This window comes from Dufourea novaeangliae, unplaced genomic scaffold, assembly GCF_001272555.1.
Source record: "Dufourea novaeangliae isolate 0120121106 unplaced genomic scaffold, ASM127255v1 scaffold139, whole genome shotgun sequence".
Taxonomy (NCBI): domain Eukaryota; kingdom Metazoa; phylum Arthropoda; class Insecta; order Hymenoptera; family Halictidae; genus Dufourea; species Dufourea novaeangliae.
The window spans coordinates 57,580-70,498 of record NW_015374013.1 but is presented as its reverse complement, the minus strand read 5'-3'; the positions used below and the strand labels follow the sequence as shown (position 1 = coordinate 70,498).

General features: G+C 44.2%; 1 protein-coding gene across 1 annotated transcript in view; it reads left to right on the top strand.

The window, feature by feature from the left end:
- The first annotated feature begins 7,570 nt into the window (after nucleotides 1-7,570).
- The window catches only part of LOC107188656 (glutamate-gated chloride channel), a 40,321-nt gene continuing 34,972 nt past the window's right edge, over nucleotides 7,571-12,919 (top strand). Inside the window, exon 1 of the mRNA XM_015576986.1 lies at nucleotides 7,571-7,718. The gene's annotated coding sequence lies outside the window, so the exon portion shown is untranslated. The remainder of the gene's footprint in view (nucleotides 7,719-12,919) is intronic.

The window sequence follows — 12,919 nt, the reverse complement described above, 5'->3', positions numbered from 1 at the left end:
ACTCTTTCGTATCTTACAGATACCCATAGAGCCATTACGTACAGAATTATCCTGATTCCGTGGGAACACGGTTTACGATGCGAGCTCCGAAAAAAAGGAGGGCACGACAATTATGCGGATAATGGTAACGGTGTCTTGTTCTTTCAGTCTCGTCCGACGTTGTCTGCTTTTAACGGACCGGTCGTTTTTAAAGGAGCATAGATAAAACAGAGGGGGACCGTCGCCGCCGCGGAGGCTTTCTCGAGTGGGTTATTAACCCCGTTTTCCCTCGTTCGTATCGTTCTGGATTCGCGGTGGTACACCCACCCACCCTCCATGTAGTACGTGCAATTCTAAAAATCTTGTCCCTCCTCTCTCTTTGTCCTCGAGATTTCTCTCCGTCATTGAGACCGCCTCGTTTCGGAAGCGCTTTCGTCCCTCCGTTACGAGTCCAATTTACATTAAACGTTGCTAAAGCTGCGTCTACACTATGTAGCAAAACAGTATTATACAACAAAGTGTTGTATAACCTTGTTATACAACATGTTTTTATAACTTGTTCTAAGACTATATGTTTTAGGCAAGTCTGTAACAAGTTTGTATAACATTTCTCGTTTCATTATTAATAATGGCGTCACACTAGATGGATAACATAACTTCCTATATAACACGAAAAATGTTGTGTAACCTTACACGTTGTAGAACATTTTTCTTTCTGTTTTTCTATCTAGTTTTATAACTTTGTTATATAACATGCTGTTATATTATAGTGTAGACGCAGCTTAAGAGACAGAAAAGGAAGGGGGAAAAGGGAAATGCTGGAATCGGTGTTCCCTTCAAGACGATCGCGACTATCATACCAGGGACGCCAGGATGGTTTGCTTGAAACGTTCAAGGAAGTATAGCTCCTTCCTGCTTGGAATTCCTTCGCGGACATGTCTGACTGGCACAGGAAGATACTACTGTGTCACGGTCTCGTCGAAGGCCGACTCGGTTGCAACGTGTGTAGGGTAAACCAATCAGTAATTGACTGTATACCAGTGAATAACCATTAGGCAAGAAATGTAAATTGTAAATTTAAAAATTATTAAATGCAAAATAATTCATGGCATATTTTTAATTTAAGCACAATTCTCATTAAAAATATTTTAGAAATTTGGCAGTCATTTACTGGGCATTCACACGTTTTGCACTGTATAAATAATTTTTAAAAAATTACGTTAAGGATAAGTAATTATTTTCACAAAACTTTCAAAAGAAAGTAAATGTAATTTCAACAGCTGTTTTGTTGTTATAAATACATACATTCAAGTATTAATCTTGAATGTTCAGAAATTCAATATTCGGTCATTCACTGGTTGGTTTACCCTACACTGATGAGCAAACATTGCGAGATCTATCGAGCGGAAAGTGTGAAAATCGAAGGGATAGTTGCGTTACCAAGGGTGGTGGTGGTGTTCGAGAGCTACGAGGGCATCTTGGTGGGGGGGTCTCGATGTCTATCCGTTGCAATATCGGCTGGTGGAATCGAGTGGGCACTCGTCGGAGATGGAGGCTCCACTCTCGATAAAATATATGCGGAAGAACGAGAGTCGCCTTAACTACGACACGGAGGGTGGTCCAACAACGGGGTAGAAGGGCTCCATAAATAACAAGGCGTCGGAGAGCTTGGCGCACCTCTAACAAGATGCACCGCGGATCTTCTGCTAGCTAAATTCTCTCTTAATTAATAGAGACTCGTTAACGAACCAGGCGAGAATATCCGACGAACAAAGCGTGGATCGACGCTGTAATTTATTCTTCCTGTATTGGGAAAGTCGGTGGAGGCGTGGCTTAAATTTTGGCCCTCTGGTGGTGAGATGGAAAACTAGTGACAGTAGGTATTCTCAGTACAGACACCTCTCGATTATTGTCCCGAACTCGGGCCTTCAATGTTGTCGAAATTCCATTTTTTCGGAGTTTTAAAGTCGTCTGAATTCTTATTTTTAATAACTACTCCCAACTTTGAACTATTATGCATATACAGATTCCTCTCGATTATTGTCGATAGAGACAATAATCGAGAAAAGTCTGTAATTTCATTTTCGGTCACTAGTTGACTTTAATTCTGATTTTCCTAATACTGTGCGTATGTAATTTTTCGGGTCGAACGTCAAATTTTCAATGACAGTTCTTTTTTTTCTTTTACGGGTCGATCAAGGGGATCGATAAACGGCGAACAAATTATCTCTAGACAATCGTCGAGCCACAAGAGCGGCTGAACTTCGTCATATAATTCGCGCGTCATTCACCGTCACCGCGAACTTATCGATGACAAAATGATCGTTCGTTTTAATGCGACGCAAGTCACCGGGTTTCCAAAAACGATCACGAGCGTGGTGCCGAATTGGGTAGACAGTATCGGCGAAATCTCGAAGGCTTTCTTAGAGCGCACGACGCCTTTCGTGATAACGCGTGCAAACAATCGTGACTCGGGACTATATTCGATATTCGATCAAAATAAATATTATTACAAAAAAATTAAAAATAATGTGAAATCAATCAAAGCTTCGTCTCGACGAATTTCAAATTACGATAAAAGAATTAATAACAATTCTCCTCTACACATTTACTAACAATGATTTGTAATAAAGTTTAAAATAATTTTATCATTAATCTTCAAGAGCTTATATACTTTCCAACATTAAATATTATTCGTTTTATAAATGTCCGCAGCAATCGGGGCATCCGCAGTAATACCCGCACTTACCCAATCGGAAATGTTGGATTCTAAATCGAGAAAAATAAACGTGAATCCCATATTTACCAAGTGTATACCCACTTTGAACTGTCACTGTACTTACTTCCCGCGGCGACGATCCACTTTCACCCGGTCTCGAGACTAATTTCTAATGATCGATCATCCGTTATCGCGTCCCCGTCTCGCGAACTTACGGTCGGCTCACGTTCGTTGTTCGCTGGTAATCGTGTCGACGTTATGCATTTTTCAGCGAGTTTGATCAAGTGGTGTCATGGTAATCGACGAGCTTGATAGACACGGTCTCAGACGCGGTTAATCCAAGTGGCTCGCGAGTGCAAGTTAATAAAGGTAAGTCGGGCAACGAACGACAACCCGACACAAATCGTTCTATAGATCAGTCAGATCGAAGACGACCGTCGCGTCGGACGGAACGTTTCTTTTACCACGGGAAAAGATTGCACGCTAGAACGGACGGATCCGAGGGAAATAAAAGGGGAACGGTGGCAGGTCTCGGGGATATACTAGGCTAGTAGAGTCAAACAGGTGCGATCGTTCTCATGTGAGTTTCTTCTTTTCTCGATTTGATCAATGGCACAGTTTACGCTTTCACTTGCGTGACCTACGGTAAAGGGGGTATTATTACATTTTTCCTTAACTTCCCCCCCCCCCATTCTCTTACTATTTCGAATCGATTTAATTTTCTTAATGAACACTCGAGATCAATCTATCCCACGTGAATTGATCGAGGGTTGATTACGGTGTCGTTAAATTAACCGATTTCGATCAGCATTATTCCGTTAACTGATTACTGTATCGAGAACACGAGACACAACGTGTGTGGAACCGGTAGTAAGAGGTGCGCTAGTACACTTCAGCTCGAGCGTGATACAAAGGTCGACGACGAGGAAGCGTTGTCGAGACGGGAACAAAAGCACGCCGAAGAAGAAAGAAATCGGCGGAGAACGGTCGGAAATAACGCGGGAAAAAGAAATGTTTCTTTGTTTTCAACGTAGACACTACTCCGTCCTCTTATCCACGAGAACGCGTCGTTGTCGCGTTATATTCTTCGGTCGAGGCTTCAGTACGCTCGAAAGCACTCTGAGTTCCTCCCTCGTCATTGCATACCCACGAGCAAACTAGGCTTCCACTAGGGGAAAAAGTGACGTAGGAAAAGGGCTTCCTATCACTTGGTAAATTCCCTTCAGGCAGTAAAATAAATGTTAAATCGAATATAATTGTTGATTTTCGATCGAAACTTCGAGGGCTGGTTTCACCCTTTAAAGTCGCATCTCAGCCGATAAAAAAAAATACGTATCCCTTATTTTTGACTGCTCAACATACATATTAAGTTTCATCAAAATCGGAGGGACTTTCGTGCATTTCCATGTGAGTGTTCAGACGTCACTGGACGCTTGACTGGTTCCGCGTGGGACTCGAACAGTGGTGAGGATGACATTTGAACACCGAGTGGAGCCTTTGAACACTCATCGATGATTTAGGTTATTTCAGTAGACTCGAATTTCACGATCGTAAATTCGAGTTATGGAGGTGAATTAACGATGGTGCTCAGTACGAGTGGATGGTTTTTCACAGCATTATTCTCGTTATTACGGAAAACAGGACACCCACGCAAAAATAGCCGTGCTCGATCGATAGCAGGAGGCCGGTTGTCGGACGTTGCTGGTTGACGTTTCTCCTCCTGACCGCGTAATTTCATCGATCTCGAGAGCAGACATGTGGCGGGTTCTCGCGAATGATCTCGCGCGTGTTCCCGACTTTCTTCTGGTAGAGACTGCGAGAGGAAAAACGACGACAGTCGTTGGTAACCGTGTTTGATTATTTAAATAATTATCAGAGTAGTTTGGCCGCCCAGGTGCGGGGGCACCTTTTGCACCCCCGCCAGGAACGGCCCTGATTGTGTGTATAGAGGATTCCCCACTCTTGCGGTGGTTCGGGCTACCGATCGAGAACGAGTTTAATTGTTTCCACGGAAATCGGATTGCTCGCGTATGTAAGTCAAGGGACCGAGGCGCGAGGTCTATAGGCGACAATTGTTCCCGTTTCGTTGTCGACGAACTCGCGGAAACGATTCGGGGACGTTCGAACTGGGGTGAACTGGCGTCGGTGAAAGAAACGTACGTACCGTTCGCGACATGTAGGGTAAACGACCCATTTACTGCCCTTACATCTTACCACTAGAGGGCCAAAATCTAAGCCACGCCTCCACCGACTTTCCCAATATTTGGTTATTAACAATGGGAGTCAAAATGTTAAAGAGAAAGACCTACGAGATATACGAACGGTAAGGGAATACAGTTGACTCTAACTATATTGCCACTAAATATATTGCCATCGAGGCATTTCCACTTCACACGTACTTTCGAGTACAAAAATTCGATCTCCCACCACGTTGCGTACGCCAGCCTACCAGTACGATCTAATCATGGGGGGGGGGAGGCGCTCAGAACTGATTGCCATTTTACTCCACTGCAGCCCCGGCCATGGCAATATAGTTAGAGTCCACTGTATTCTTTTCCTCGTCCATATGCGTTTCCGTACAGTACAACCGACCTGGCATTAATTCTCCAGGCATACATGTCAAATTCTTGGCGGTCTGGTTTCGTCATAGATCAGCCTCGAAACTGGCTCCTTTCGCCGGTATCAAACGCGTGTGTATGGTCGTGACGCACGCGACGTGTTTCCTACGCGAGGAACACGTTAGGCTGGCATTAATGCACCCCGCTCAGGGGGTTTCGTGACTCCCGTTGTTCATCGTTTAATATTCACGTGCACCTGACACGATGTCAACTCGACGCTGACGCCATCGCCGTGTCCAGTACACATACGACCCTTACGCGTTTTCCACTTTTTTTTTTTAAATTGGTCAACAAATTGTCGACTTCCTTTGATGATTCAATGGTCATCGCAATCATCTGTCGAGTATATATACAGGGTGATCCACGCAACTCGTTCACCCTGAATAACTTCTAAAGTATGCATTCTATGAAAAAATTGTACATTTTACGCACAGACCATTTCAAGAAACAAAGTGAAATTATTCGTTAATTATTAGGTTTACGGCTAATAAGGGAGAATAAAATTTGTTGAATAGAAGATCCGAAACGGTTGAATCCTCGTCCGCGAAAGTTCTTCCGGACAGTAAGGTCCACTGGGTACGTAGTTTCAGGGATCGATCGACCAGCATTCCTTCCTCGAGAGCTCCGAGCCCGACGAAAATTCTGATTCTCCTGTAAGGGGTTCCGTGAAAAGTTTCGATACAGGAGGCGATTTCGCGTAATGAAAGAACTTTGGAAATTTTTCTGCCATCGTTGCCATTCTGATGGAGAGATTGTCTTGTTTTTCTTTCACGAGCTCGCGAAGTTATCGCGATGGTAATCACTAGATTTCGGATCTTTCTACAAAACAACATTTTACGATACAATTTACATAGTCAGGATTTAAAACAAAGACTTCTTTCTCCTATGAAGTTGTTTATCAGGTTAAGAATAAAATTTAACACTCGAGTTACCAACGATAAATTCTAGTGTTAAAAATGTATTAAACCTGATGCAAGTTCTATTTTCTATTGCATTTCACATACACCTGTCCCTCAATTTACGCGGAATATTTGCACCATATGGTTCTTCTTTATGCAGATAAAAATCGTCTAAATGGAGCCTGGCTATACGAAAAAATATTCTCAAGAGAAAAGGCAGTATAAGTTCTAAAAATATTTATTTAAAAAGAAAAACTAAATGGAACGAATACTCTCCGTAAATCGAGGGACAGGTGTACCTCTTTATGCTGTAAATGCATAAAATCCGCAGTCTAGTAATCACAGTAGGTCGACTTAAAAACCACTACCTATCGAACTAACATCCCCAGAGGCTATTTAGGGTTTTTTTGTTTTTTCCATTCTTAAGTTCGATGGAAGTCGAACGGTCCCCGAAGTCGAGGAAAAAACGATGGAACGACTAATTCTGTCTGTTCGTGTCGGTCGGAAAGGCGCAACGGACGCAGCCGTACGGACGGACGGTTAGACTAGCGCGCGCAACGTTCTCGAATCGGGCCACGGGGCCAAGGTTGAACGTTGTTAGGTTCCTGGCAACACCCTGACGCGACGCAACGGGTCGGTCATCGGCAATTCCGAGGAGTTGCTGGCGCGACTTGGCGTCGCGATCGCTCGAGACCCCGTACCACAGACGATCGCATGAGAAATCTTCATCGGACGAACACCCGAAGCGATAGATCACGACCGATAAAAAATTACCGATTCGATACTCTGTATCGAAACTAAAGTATTACTGCCAGTGTCCCTAATACTGCCAGATTATTTATTTTACCTAATAAAAACGTACGTTTTGCACAGTAATAGACCTTGGAATTCTGACGTCAATGGTATTTGTTTCAGCAGCATGTGACCATTAATTTATGAAATATTTAATGTTCAGTGTCAAGGAGCATTCGAACACTCATCGAAGATTTACCGTATTACGTTCCACCAGTGAAGTTGCCACACGATATACGTGCGGTAAACTTATAATTGCGGTGCAGTTGCGATTACAATCACAGAGCGAATGCGCACGGTTATCGGTTGTGGTTCCCAGGGCGAGAATCTATATCCCGTTTGGATTTTAATTGGTTTCGTACGATTAATTAGAACGGTAATACAGCGGAATATGAAATTCCCCGGGGGATAATTCTCGTTGAAGAAAGCAACGAGCGGAGAGCACCGCCCTCGAGAAAACCTTACCCGGTCGGTGTGTATATTTTTTTGTATTTTTTTTTTCTTCTTCTTTTCAGATGGCAGTTACGAGCCGGTCGACGCGGAGAGAGGCAGCATGAGCCACTAGAAGAGGCCGGTTCCGTCTCCGTGAAAGTGGATGAGAAGCGGCGAGAAGGAAGATGAGAGTCCGCGAAAGTTGAAGTAAAAAGCCTGCACAACGAACAGCAACAGCCTGCCTCGTCCACTGCGACCAGCCAAATATCTCACGTTAAGGTAAATCTTTTTTTCGTTTTCTGTTCATTCCATGCAATCCTTGTGGTATTTGTTCCTCCGCCAACGACATCACCATGCACGAGATTTTCATCCTTTGATCGGTCACGTTCACGGTCGACAAGACAGTAAATGGAGGAATTCGTTTGCGGAATTTCCGAAATCTTGCCTGGAAAGTATGTTTTATTCCAGGTCGACGTTACAGAATATACTCGAATCGCGAGACGGTCTATAAGGGGGCATGACATTAAAGGAAATTCCGATCACGCTCTTTTTACGTGGTCGAAATTTAAATTCCCCATCGGTGCGGACGTGGCCGCGAGCAACCGAACTACTACGTCCGGGGGAGACGGATCGAAGGATCGAGGGAAGAAGTCCGCTGCGGCTAAAGAAAAACAAAGTAGCTACGTGGCAGGAAGAATAGAACCACGTAAGACGTTCCTTGGGAAACGTGACCTGAAACATTCAATATACAGGGTGTCTTAAAATAGCTTCAACTCCCTTAAATGATGGGTTCCTGGGATGATTTGAAGCAACTTTTTCCTCGACAAAAATATTATCCGAGGCTTCGTTAACCACACCTCACGAGTCTTCCATTTCTGGGTCCTCCAACATTTTTGTTACACCCTGTATAAACGATCCGAGAATCCTCGAGATTTTACCAGCGATAGGGGATGGTGGACGCCGTGTGTGTGCGTACGAGAGGTAGAATCCTTTCGAGTGATCCTTTTAAAAGGATCCGAGGTCCGGGATCAAATCTCGAATAGATCCCAGACAGTAAAGTTCAGGGGAATTAATCCGAAACCGGGGGATCAAGTTGGGCACACGGAGACACATTGAAAAATCAGTTGGTCGTGGAATATCCGCTTTGAAAAAGCTATTCTCCCTGAGTAAATTTAACCTTAAAGGTGCTCTTTGACAGAGGCCATCCATGAAAATCAGGTTGTTTCATGCAAAGAGGCTGCCACGGGCGCGCTTTGAAGTTTGACGAACCGTGAACGGCATCCCGGATGAGGCATTATTAGCCCTGTCGCTAAATAACAGACTCTGTCTGTATCTCTTGATCCCCGTCGATCATTTATGTTTTTTTCACGACCACCGATTCATTTTTTTTTCGTTTGATCTCTGTACGAGTACCGTGCATCGATTGGGACACAAATCTGAAGTTATTACTAGACTGTGGATATTTATATGAATTCACAATTTTAGACACTGAGGGAAGAGCCTAGTGTTAGCTGGTTAAAAATGAATGAATTTTTTGGGAATTTCTTGTGAAGAAATTATTAAATCAATGTCTTGGAAACCTTGAGAATAGTTTATTTTTCAATTAAACTGAATACAACAAATTTTATTTCCACGCCCTCGTATCGATTCGATCGAATACTAATCGTTCTCTGGAATTGTATTGGTTCTCGTGGCGGTGCCACCGGTGTGGCACGAATATCGGTCGGTCATCTGGCACCGGCTGTTGTCCTTAGAAACTCGCCGGCAACCGACACGAATTACGTCGAACAAAGTTTCGGGATCGAGATCTGGAAACTCTGGAAAAGTCGACTAACAGGACCTATCGGTGAGAAGTCGCGAATCGAAGCTCGTCGATGGAAATTTCAATGTTTTCACGGGGAAACCCTCTAAAAGGAAGGAACCATGACTTCTCGAAGACGAAGTAACATTGTCCATTTGCCGTTCAGTCTGTGGTCGTGTTCGTTTGGCGAAATGATGACGAGTGGGGGTCTCCGAGCGACGTGAATCGTAGGCAAACACGAGTAGTCGATTTAAATGGTTCACGGCGAAACCGCGGCGACCCGGTTTCACGGGGGGCTAAAATCTCGTCCTTAACCTAGCTAGTTAATTCAGCACCTTCACCTTTGCGTGATGTTATCGACTTCCTTGGGACTTGGGGAAACAGGGGATTCCGTGTTAAAGCCGGATCGGGGCGAAAGTCGTAACTCGGGACATACCACCGTTGAGTTAAGCTGACCGCGAAAGCTGCTCGTGAATCTAGGAACAGCTTTCTCGATGGTCCATGCAACTGGCTGAGACGTCGAACATTTTCAATCTGACTGCTATGCCGTGCACAGTGGTGCTATGTACATAAGAATCGCGGAGAAAACCTCACAACTTTCGTATCTCTCGATATTTTTCAATAGTTTTGGTTTATACAATTCCTTAATAGCCAAACTTTATACGGACAGTAATATTAAGAAAACTAATACGTACATTATAAATACAACCATAAAGAACAAATTGTTTAACTCCGAACATTATGAAACACAATGAAATAACATAATGAAACAATGATATATATATATTAAGGTATTACTATTGTAACGTACAGACTCTTCTCGATTATTGTCCCGAACTCGGGACTGCGCCGGGACAATAATCTTATAGTGAGAAATGCTTCAGACCCTCGAAAATTCGTTTCTTGTCCGAAGCCCGAGCAACAAAACTATGACAGGTTCCACGCGCCCAGTAGTTGGGATAACGCGAGGACAATAATCGTGTAGACCAAGACGATAATCGAGAGGAGTCTGTACAGTGTATCATTGGAAAAGAACGCGAGTGAGAAAAGTAGAAAATCGAAACGACGATTGTGTAATTGTATCGCGTCGGTAGACGTAATGGGAAAAGTAGGTAAAGTATATTTTTAAATCTTCCCTCGGGGGAATTTGCGCAGAGCTCGGTGGAGGAGGGGAGCGTTATTTGCGCGCAGTCTCGTTAGAAAAGCAAAGAGACACCCGTTGAATAGAGTTGGAAGGTGAGGGAGGGTACATTTCCCTTTCAAGTCCTCTACGAACGCACGATCCCGTCCGTCCTTTAATTACGGAAAATTGAATGAAAGCTTCCGTGGAAATTGCGTTACTCGAAATATTACGTGTCCGTCCCATATCGGATAAATCGGCGGTGGCGCGCAGCAAGGGTGTGGGGACAGGGGGTGGTTGGCGTCTCCGTGTCTGCCGTGCTAGATACGTATTCTAAACCCGTTTGTTTCCGAACGACAGTCGTCATCATCCTTTCTTGCTGCGATTCTGCCTCGAGACGAAACGTTACCGATCCCAACGATCCAACAATTCACTATTCGCTCGAATCAGGGGATGGACAATCGAAATATTGGAGAATATTCTAAAATTCTAAAATCACCCTTAATGGTACCAGAATCTCAACTTCCGTCAGAGTACGGATTACCTTACCGGTTAATCGGTAAAATCTCGTGGAGAAAATGCCAGATAAAAGAGCGTGTTAGAAAAACTGGAGGAAAGGATATAAAATCGAATCGATGCTGAGAGAGGAGAGATCGTTCACGTCGGCGTGAAGTTCAGCCGTGAAAGTAGACAGGTATCCTGCGAAGGGAGGGAGAAAAAAAGATAAGTGAGAAGAAGATAAAGGAGGAGAAGAGCTCACTGTGGAAAGGAGCCGCGGACTTGGAATGGGACAGGCTAAGCCACGTGACATACTCTATAGCGTTTCGTGCCGCAACGCCCCGTATTGATCGAACGAACATCAGCTGTACGGTTGGTGGTAGCGTACTCGTTTACCCGTACCTACAACCCCCTCCCCCTCTGGTCTGACCAACGCTGTCCAACGAGCACTGTCACTATCAACTTGTTACCTTCTTCCGTCGTGTCTTCTCTCCCCGTTCCTCTGTCCAGATGCTCGAAAGGTCAAACCTTGTCCGATTCGTTCGACAAAGAATCGATGGACTATTATGATGTAGGGTAGAGCAACCAGTAATTGATTGCGTACCAGTTAATGATCATGTGGCAAAAAATGTAAATTATAAATTTGAAAAATTATTCAATGTTTATAAATGTAGCGATTTTGTCACTTTTAATATTCTATATTTTTAGTTCGGCGTATTACGCAAACGTTAATCATTTTTAATGAAAATGTATTCAGAAATGAAGCAGACTGGGCTTTTACACGTTTTCCAGTTTAGGAATAAGTTTTGGAAAATACAGGATCATAGAACTATACACACGGTATCCGAGGCGGAAGAAGCGATTAATACGCGACAGGGACTACAAGTGAATCGAAGAATATCGGTTGTCGCCTATAGCGTGGCAGCAGCAGCAGCTTCGTTCTTAAATGGATTTCCGGGAGGGTAACTCGTCTTTTTCGATGGAGATTACTCTCTCTAAGCTGCGGCTAACGTTCGCGAGATTAACTCGATTTCCCGAGATTATGAGGAAAATTGAAAACGGCGGCGGGACATCGATTTGATTTTAACGAGGTACGCCAGAGTGGGTCGGATAGATGCCCCCTATTTTGGGACCGAGGGTGGATTCGATAAGCGTCGTCACGGTTCGTAGCGCGGCGAAATTGAAAGTCGTGGTTTCCGGGGCAACGAATCAGCGGCGAGAAAAAAATTATATACACAGTGTGTAACAAAAATGTTGGAGGACCTGGAAATGGGAGACTCGTAAAGCGATTTGAAATAAATTTTTGCTCAGCAAAAATGTTATCCGAGGCTTTGTTAACCAGATATTAACGAAAAACCCCGACCAATCAGAGCACCACGAGTCTGTCAGCCGAACTTCCGCGGTGGCGTTGGCTACCAATCGCAGCGTGTACCGAACGCTACTGCTACGGATAACATTTTTGCTAAGGAAAAACTTGTTTCAAATCACCTCGCGAGTCTCCCATTTCCGGGTACTCCAACATTTTTGTTAAACTCTGTAAATTTCGCAGGCAGCGTTTCGTCGTAAGCGGATTTCAACAAATTAATCAGGCACCGCTTCAATGGGGTGGGGGTGGGGGGGGGGGTTAGCTTGCTGATATTCGCGTTGATGTAGGGTCCGTCAAACATGTCCAGATTATTCGCGCGTGTTCACCGAATCGCGAACTCGTCGAAATATTGGCTTTAACGGATTTTCAAGCCCCTCACCGGGTCCGATTTTGCGGTGATTTTCCGGGAACTGGACCGAAATCACCGGATGTGTCCTTCCTTTTCCATCGGTGTAAATGTTTACCGCGATCGTTCGAACAGATACGCGAAACGACGATCGAAACTCAGCCCATTTTGCCTCCCTCCGGTGTGGCAGCCGCTTGGCTGCTCTCTCGTTGCGAGCTAATCTACCGTAATTATGCGTCCACCGTTCGAAGGTAAATCCTCGTACGGGATCATATTTTACGCGTCGATGAAGACAAAAATATTAGCATCGATTCCGATGGAGGGACTAAGGCGTGCAACTGGTTGATCT